Source organism: Anomaloglossus baeobatrachus, chromosome 4 (genome assembly GCF_048569485.1).
Source record: "Anomaloglossus baeobatrachus isolate aAnoBae1 chromosome 4, aAnoBae1.hap1, whole genome shotgun sequence".
Classification (NCBI taxonomy): domain Eukaryota; kingdom Metazoa; phylum Chordata; class Amphibia; order Anura; family Aromobatidae; genus Anomaloglossus; species Anomaloglossus baeobatrachus.
This window is the reverse complement of record NC_134356.1, coordinates 406,942,705-406,950,551: the sequence shown is the minus strand read 5'-3', so window position 1 is coordinate 406,950,551 and position 7,847 is coordinate 406,942,705.

Below are 7,847 nucleotides of genomic sequence, written 5' to 3'. Positions count from 1 at the left end.
GTGTTGGGACAAGAGGAAGGGGAGGAAGTACAGGAGGAGTCATATGCGGAAGGGATAACAAGATCTACGAGGTCCAGATGGTCAGCGGCACCTATGCGGCAGTCATGGTGAGGGAGAGGGATTAACAAGGGCGCATAGTATCAGCAAAAAGTGTTGATGAAAGTGCAGGAGCCCATGAAGAAATGGAGGACGAACTGGCGATGGGCATGGAAGACTCAGCAGATGAGTGAGAGCTTGCTCACATTTCGGTTGTGCGAGGTTGTGGGTAGAGGGCAGAGGAAGGATGCACGATTCTCACCTCTCTGCCACCAACACACCAAGGACTTGGTCCTCCTGGATGCACAAGACACATGAGCGCCTTCTTGCTGCACTACCTACATGACCCTCGGATTGTATGAATTTGAAGTAATCCTGAATACTGGGTTGCCACACTGTTAGATCCCCGGTACAAGACAAAATTTGGCGAACTAATTCCTGCCATAGAAATAGACGCACGTATACAGGAGTATCTGCAGAATGTGGTACGCAATCTTAGATCTACTTTTCCACTAAACACCAGTGCTGCACAGAGTGAATCTCAACACTTTGTCATGGATAGGAGGAAATGGTCTTTTACTTGTCCACATCGGAGGGACCGAGGGATGGCTGCTGTGCTGAGATGGCGTTGAGTACGGTGTCCCTGCACAGTTGCACTTTTGGTCATATCCCAAAATGAGTTGAAAAAGGACAGATGCTGTTGGAAAGGGGAACAGGTGTGTTGGAAAGGGGAAAAAAATTTTGGTCCGTGGATTTGGTGGTTAAACAACTGTAACATTTGCTGAAGAAACAACATCTGTTACAGTGGGACTGGCAGATTTGGATAAAGTGGTATATAATCTGTGACCGCTATATAACAAAAATTAATAAGAAAAGAAAGAGAAAGGTATATATCACCTTCAGCAGTCAGTGTCCACCGTGCTCCCAGTTGGAAAAGGAGAGGTTGGCAACTTGAAGGTTTGGTGGAGGATACAGAGCTGTGTGGCTATGAAACTAATAGTAGCCTGAACCGAGTTAGACGCCATTCGGATCTGGAGACTGTGAGCCCTGTTAGCGTCACAGGGTCCACATGCCCACCCAGCCCAGGAACTCCCTGTTAACAACACAGGGGCCATTGAGTACGCTGACCGTGTGCGTAGGGGCCACACCTGTGGACAGCAGGCGCATCAGCAGCAGCAGGCCTGTTAATGCCACTGGGCTGCACAAGCAGGACTGTTAGGACAGGAGCTGGTCTTAACCGTTCTGCGTTACCAACTGTGGTGGTGGCCTGCATCCACCACCCTATCCCTGCCTACCTCTGGCCTAAAGCCGCAATGGGTTCAACACATGGAGGTGTGCTCTTTCGGAGCATAATAGAAGACTGCGCACCTCCTTGTTGGCTCCAGCCCCTTTTATAACCTGGGTCCGCCCCAAACCAGGGTGAACCACAATGCACCTCCTGGAGACAAAAGCAGAGTGACACGTCATGAGTGGCATAACTAGCGTCCTATTTGGAAACGCAACTTCAATGATGACCTCATGGCTGCCATGACCCAAACACCTCACCAGTCATCGTCTGACCATCAATAATGCGGTGACAAGTCATAGGTGTGGGCCTCTGCAAGCCATTTGGGAGGACACCTGATGCCCTGTGGTCTATATGGGACCCCCACATCAGGGCCAGGGCCAAAGAGTTCATTACCGGACCTAGTCTCTGATGCAGGAAGTGCCTGAGCATGCTCAGTAGCATGAAATACAGTCTCTGAAAAAAGACTATCAGCTTTAGCATGGTGTCTAGGCACAAAACAGGACTTAGACCCGGCACAGAATGCAAGCACCTGTGCAAAGAGGCTTTTCACACTTAGTGTGGGAGCATGCGCTGTATCCCGAAATGAAGACTTAGCGTCAGGAATGGCACAGTCAGGCTGAGCATACTCACTAGGCGAAACACTGTAATTATGCTGCAGCTGGGGTACATCGGCACACGCATGCGCACTAGCTGCCTCTCCACACTTAGACGTGGAGGGGAAATTTGTCTTGGAGATGCTGTCTATGAACAGAAGGAAAAGCTAAAGGAAGCCTGACTTTCTATCCCTCCGAATTATGAAATGCAGCAATGAATTCCATGAGTTTGCTATAACATTAGCGTAGCTAAATGTGCATGAGGGTGTGATGTAGAGGTGCTAGAAATAGCTTGTCACCAGTGGGGCACTAATGGAATACAACAGCCAGTTCTATGATGCCACAAAATGGCAGTATTTTGTGCTATCATTATAGCTTATTAAAAACAGAGCACGAGGTTGTCATGCAGAGGTGCTGCACATAGATTTGCAGTAGTGTGAATAGACAAAAGTACAATAGCCACGTTTAGGATACAACTAGGTACAGTGAGTGTTTGCTACTATAAATGGCTGAGTTTAAAAAAGTTTGAGTGTGCAATGCAGGCAGACGTGCTGCAAATAACGTTCCAATACTGTGAATTGACAAAAGTAAAATAGCCACGTTTAGGATACAACTAGGTACACTGAGTGTTTGCTACTATAAATGGCTGAGTTTAAAAAAGTTTGAGTGTGCAATGCAGGCAGACGTGCTGCAAATAACGTTCCAATACTGTGAATTGACAAAAGTACAATAGCCACGTTTAGGATACAACTAGGTACACTGAGTGTTTGCTACTATAAATGGCTGAGTTTAAAAAAGTTTGAGTGTGCAATGCAGGCAGACGTGCTGCAAATAACGTTCCAATACTGTGAATTGACAAAAGTACAATAGCCACGTTTAGGATACAACTAGGTACAGTGAGTGTTTGCTAGTATAATGGCTGAGTTTAAAAAAGTTAGAGTGTGCAATGCAGGCAGACGTGCTGCAAATATCGTTCCAATACTGTGAATAGACAAAAGTAAAATAGCCACGTTTAGGATACAACTAGGTACACTGAGTGTTTGCTACTATAAATGGCTGAGTTTAAAAAAGTTTGAGTGTGCAATGCAGGCAGACGTGCTGCAAATAACGTTCCAATACTGTGAATTGACAAAAGTACAATAGCCACGTTTAGGATACAACTAGGTACACTGAGTGTTTGCTACTATAAATGGCTGAGTTTAAAAAAGTTTGAGTGTGCAATGCAGGCAGACGTGCTGCAAATAACGTTCCAATACTGTGAATTGACAAAAGTACAATAGCCACGTTTAGGATACAACTAGGTACAGTGAGTGTTTGCTAGTATAATGGCTGAGTTTAAAAAAGTTTGAGTGTGCAATGCAGGCAGACGTGCTGCAAATAACGTTCCAATACTGTGAATTGACAAAAGTACAATAGCCACGTTTAGGATACAACTAGGTACAGTGAGTGTTTGCTAGTATAATGGCTGAGTTTAAAAAAGTTAGAGTGTGCAATGCAGGCAGACGTGCTGCAAATAACGTTCCAATACTGTGAATAGACAAAAGTACAATAGCCACGTTTAGGATACAACTAGGTACACTGAGTGTTTGCTACTATAAATGGCTGAGTTTAAAAAAGTTTGAGTGTGCAATGCAGGCAGACGTGCTGCAAATAACGTTCCAATACTGTGAATTGACAAAAGTACAATAGCCACGTTTAGGATACAACTAGGTACACTGAGTGTTTGCTACTATAAATGGCTGAGTTTAAAAAAGTTTGAGTGTGCAATGCAGGCAGACGTGCTGCAAATAACGTTCCAATACTGTGAATTGACAAAAGTACAATAGCCACGTTTAGGATACAACTAGGTACACTGAGTGTTTGCTACTATAAATGGCTGAGTTTAAAAAAGTTAGAGTGTGCAATGCAGGCAGACGTGCTGCAAATATCGTTCCAATACTGTGAATAGACAAAAGTACAATAGCCACGTTTAGGATACAACTAGGTACACTGAGTGTTTGCTACTATAAATGGCTGAGTTTAAAAAAGTTTGAGTGTGCAATGCAGGCAGACGTGCTGCAAATAACGTTCCAATACTGTGAATTGACAAAAGTACAATAGCCACGTTTAGGATACAACTAGGTACACTGAGTGTTTGCTACTATAAATGGCTGAGTTTAAAAAAGTTAGAGTGTGCAATGCAGGCAGACGTGCTGCAAATATCGTTCCAATACTGTGAATAGACAAAAGTACAATAGCCACGTTTAGGATACAACTAGGTACACTGAGTGTTTGCTAGTATAATGGCTTAGTAACAATGAGTTGTAGTGTGCAATGCAGGCAGACGTGCTCTGCAAATGTCTTTGCACTAGTGGGACTATAGCAAAGTCCAATAGCCACGTTTAGGATGCCACTAGGTACACTGAGTGTTTGCTAGTAAAATTGCTTAGTTTAAAAAAGTTGGAGTGTGCAATGCAGGCAGATGTGCTCTGCTAATATCTTTGCACTAGTGGGACTATAGCAAAGTCCAATAGCCACGTATAGGATGCCACTAGGTACACTGAGTGTTTGCTAGTATAATGGCTTAGTTAAAATGAGTTTGAGTGTGCAATGCAGGCAGACGCGCTATGCAAATGTCTTTGCACTAGTGGGACTATAGCAAAGTCCAATAGCCACGTATAGGATGCCACTAGGTACACTGAGTGTTTGCTAGTATAATGGCTTGGTTTTAATGAGTTGGAGTGTGCAATGCAGGCAGACGCGCTCTGCAAATGTCTTTGCACTAGTGGGACTATAGCAAAGTCCAATAGCCACGTATAGGATGCCACTAGGTACACTGAGTGTTTGCTAGTATAATGGCTTGGTTAGAATGAGTTGTAGTGTGCAATGCAGGCAGATGTGCTCTGCTAATGTCTTTGCACTAGTGGGACTATAGCAAAGTCCAATAGCCACGTATAGGATGCCACTAGGTACACTGAGTGTTTGCTAGTATAATGGCTTAGTTAAAATGAGTTTGAGTGTGCAATGCAGGCAGACGCGCTATGCAAATGTCTTTGCACTAGTGGGACTATAGCAAAGTCCAATAGCCACGTATAGGATGCCACTAGGTACACTGAGTGTTTGCTAGTATAATGGCTTGGTTAGAATGAGTTGTAGTGTGCAATGCAGGCAGATGTGCTCTGCTAATGTCTTTGCACTAGTGGGACTATAGCAAAGTCCAATAGCCACGTATAGGATGCCACTAGGTACACTGAGTGTTTGCTAGTATAATGGCTTAGTTAAAATGAGTTTGAGTGTGCAATGCCGGCAGACGCGCTATGCAAATGTCTTTGCACTAGTGGGACTATAGCAAAGTCCAATAGCCACGTATAGGATGCCACTAGGTACACTGAGTGTTTGCTAGTATAATGGCTTGGTTTTAATGAGTTGGAGTGTGCAATGCAGGCAGACGCGCTCTGCAAATGTCTTTGCACTAGTGGGACTATAGCAAAGTCCAATAGCCACGTATAGGATGCCACTAGGTACACTGAGTGTTTGCTAGTATAATGGCTTGGTTAGAATGAGTTGTAGTGTGCAATGCAGGCAGACGCGCTCTGCAAATGTCTTTGCACTAGTGGGAGTATAGCAAAGTCCAATAGCCACGTATAGGATGCCACTAGGTACACTGAGTGTTTGCTAGTATAATGGCTTGTTTAGAATGAGTTGTAGTGTGCAATGCAGGCAGACGCGCTCTGCAAATGTCTTTGCACTAGTGGGACTATAGCAAAGTCCAATAGCCACGTATAGGATGCCACTAGGTACACTGAGTGTTTGCTAGTATAATGGCTTAGTTATCAGTTGGAGTGTGCAGAGGACAAGAGGGTACAGTGGCAGGATTGTGGTGCTCTGGGTAGAGGAATGGAAGCCTGCCTTTCTATTCCCTCCTAATGGTGAAATGCAGGTAGGAAATCCCTGACCTGGGCTACACAGACGCTGTTGCTGTTTGCAGGACCTGTCACCTATGGCTCTCTGACCCTGCCGGTTGGAGCCCTTAAAAGGACTGCTATAAAGTGCTCTCCCTAAGCTGTCTAACGCTGTGTATGCAGCGCATACAGCTGTATCGGCTATAGGACTCAGGAAGACGGAGCTGCGACAGTGATGTCTGACACCAAAGACGCAGAAGGCAGATAATGGCGTCCGTGAAGAAAATGTCCGGTTTTATAATGCAGGGACATGTGACATGCAGATCCTATCACACATGCCGTTGCTTCTCTGGCTCAAAGTCCACTTAGCTGTGTGTGTGTCTGGGATTGGCTGACATGCTGGCCCGCCCCACAAGACGCGCGCACTTAGGGAAGGAAGACAAGAAAAAAAAAAAAAAAAAATGGCGATCGCCATTATAGAAACAGCAGTGATCTGAAGGCGCTGTTCACGCACACTATACACTGAAATGTGATAATAGTTTGGTTCACAGAGTGACTTACACTATTACAGCAGAAACCAAGCTATGATTTAGCTGTTTTTTGGCTGCTAGAACCGTTCTCGAACGTTTCTAGAACTACCGAGCTTTTGCAAAAAGCTCGAGTTCTAGTTCGATCTAGAACATGCCCCAAAATCACTCGAGCCGCGAACTGGAGAACCACGAACCACGAACCGCGCTCAACTCTACTACTGGGACACCGGATGATGCTCCGGTGGACCCCCGAACGTGACGTAGAGAGGGCCCACCGATAACTGTTGCTTGGTTGTTAAAATGGCCATGGGCCTATAGCGAACATCAGTGCGTAGTGCATGGCAGTCAGTGACGTCATTGCCATGCGCCAAGCACTGATGCCAGCCACAAGCTGCTGATATGCTGGTGGCCACTTTAATGACCATGCTCGAATTGAACTAGCAAGAGGACACCGTTCAGGAATGAGAACAAGGTGAGTGTGTGATGTTTTTATTTTCTATATTTTTCTCTATGTATGCTGGTGTATTGGAGGCTAAGTGAAGGCTAATACTGTCTATAGAGGGCTATGTGGGGGCTCATGGTGTTTATAGGCAGCTATGTGATGGCTACTACTGTCTATAGGGGGCTCCTACAGTATATAGGGGCTATGTATGGGGCTCATATTGTATATAGTGTGGTTATGTGGGGCTCATACTGTATATATGGGGCTATGTGTGGGGCTTGTACTGTAAATAGTGGGGCTATGTGGGAGTTCATGCTGTATATTGGGAGGCTATGTATGGGATAATTCTGTATATAGGGGATGCTGTGTGTGTACCCATTCTGTATATAAGGGGACTTTGTGTGGGAATATATACTATATAGAAGGTGTTATAAAGGGTCTCATCCCTGTATATAGGGGGCTATGTGTGGGCTCATCCTGTATATAGGGAGACTATGTGGGAGCAGGACTATATGGGGCTCATATTGTTTATAGGGGCTATGTGTGGACTCATAGTTTATATAGGAGTTATGGGATGGCTAATACTGTCTATAGGGACTACATTTGCATTGAGCGAAGGCGCATCCACTTGTCAGGTTCTGGCCGGGAATAAGCATATTACATACTTGGCCGCTGTTCCTTGTTCTGACCCAGGAGAATCCTTGCAGCGCCCAGTGAGTACGATGTGAGGAGTCACAAGTCTGCAGTTACATAGGGTGGCACATAGCGTGTCTGCAGAGTTTTCATTATAGACTGCACAACCACTTTACCATTATTACAGGAAAGGGAATATTATAAAATAAAGGGGCCCAGAATGAAGGACATATATTAGGTTGTGATGGCATTTGGGGGACATAATTAATGTAGGGGCCAATAAGGAAACTTTAATGCTATAATATATTTTTTCGCATGCATTATCCAAATGACACTGCTCAAACTCTACCGTGAGCATGACCCAAGTGTCATTCTACTATGCTCCTATTCTCTTGCATGCCAGAATTGTAGCACAGATGCGGAGAAAGTGGAGAGATTAATTTC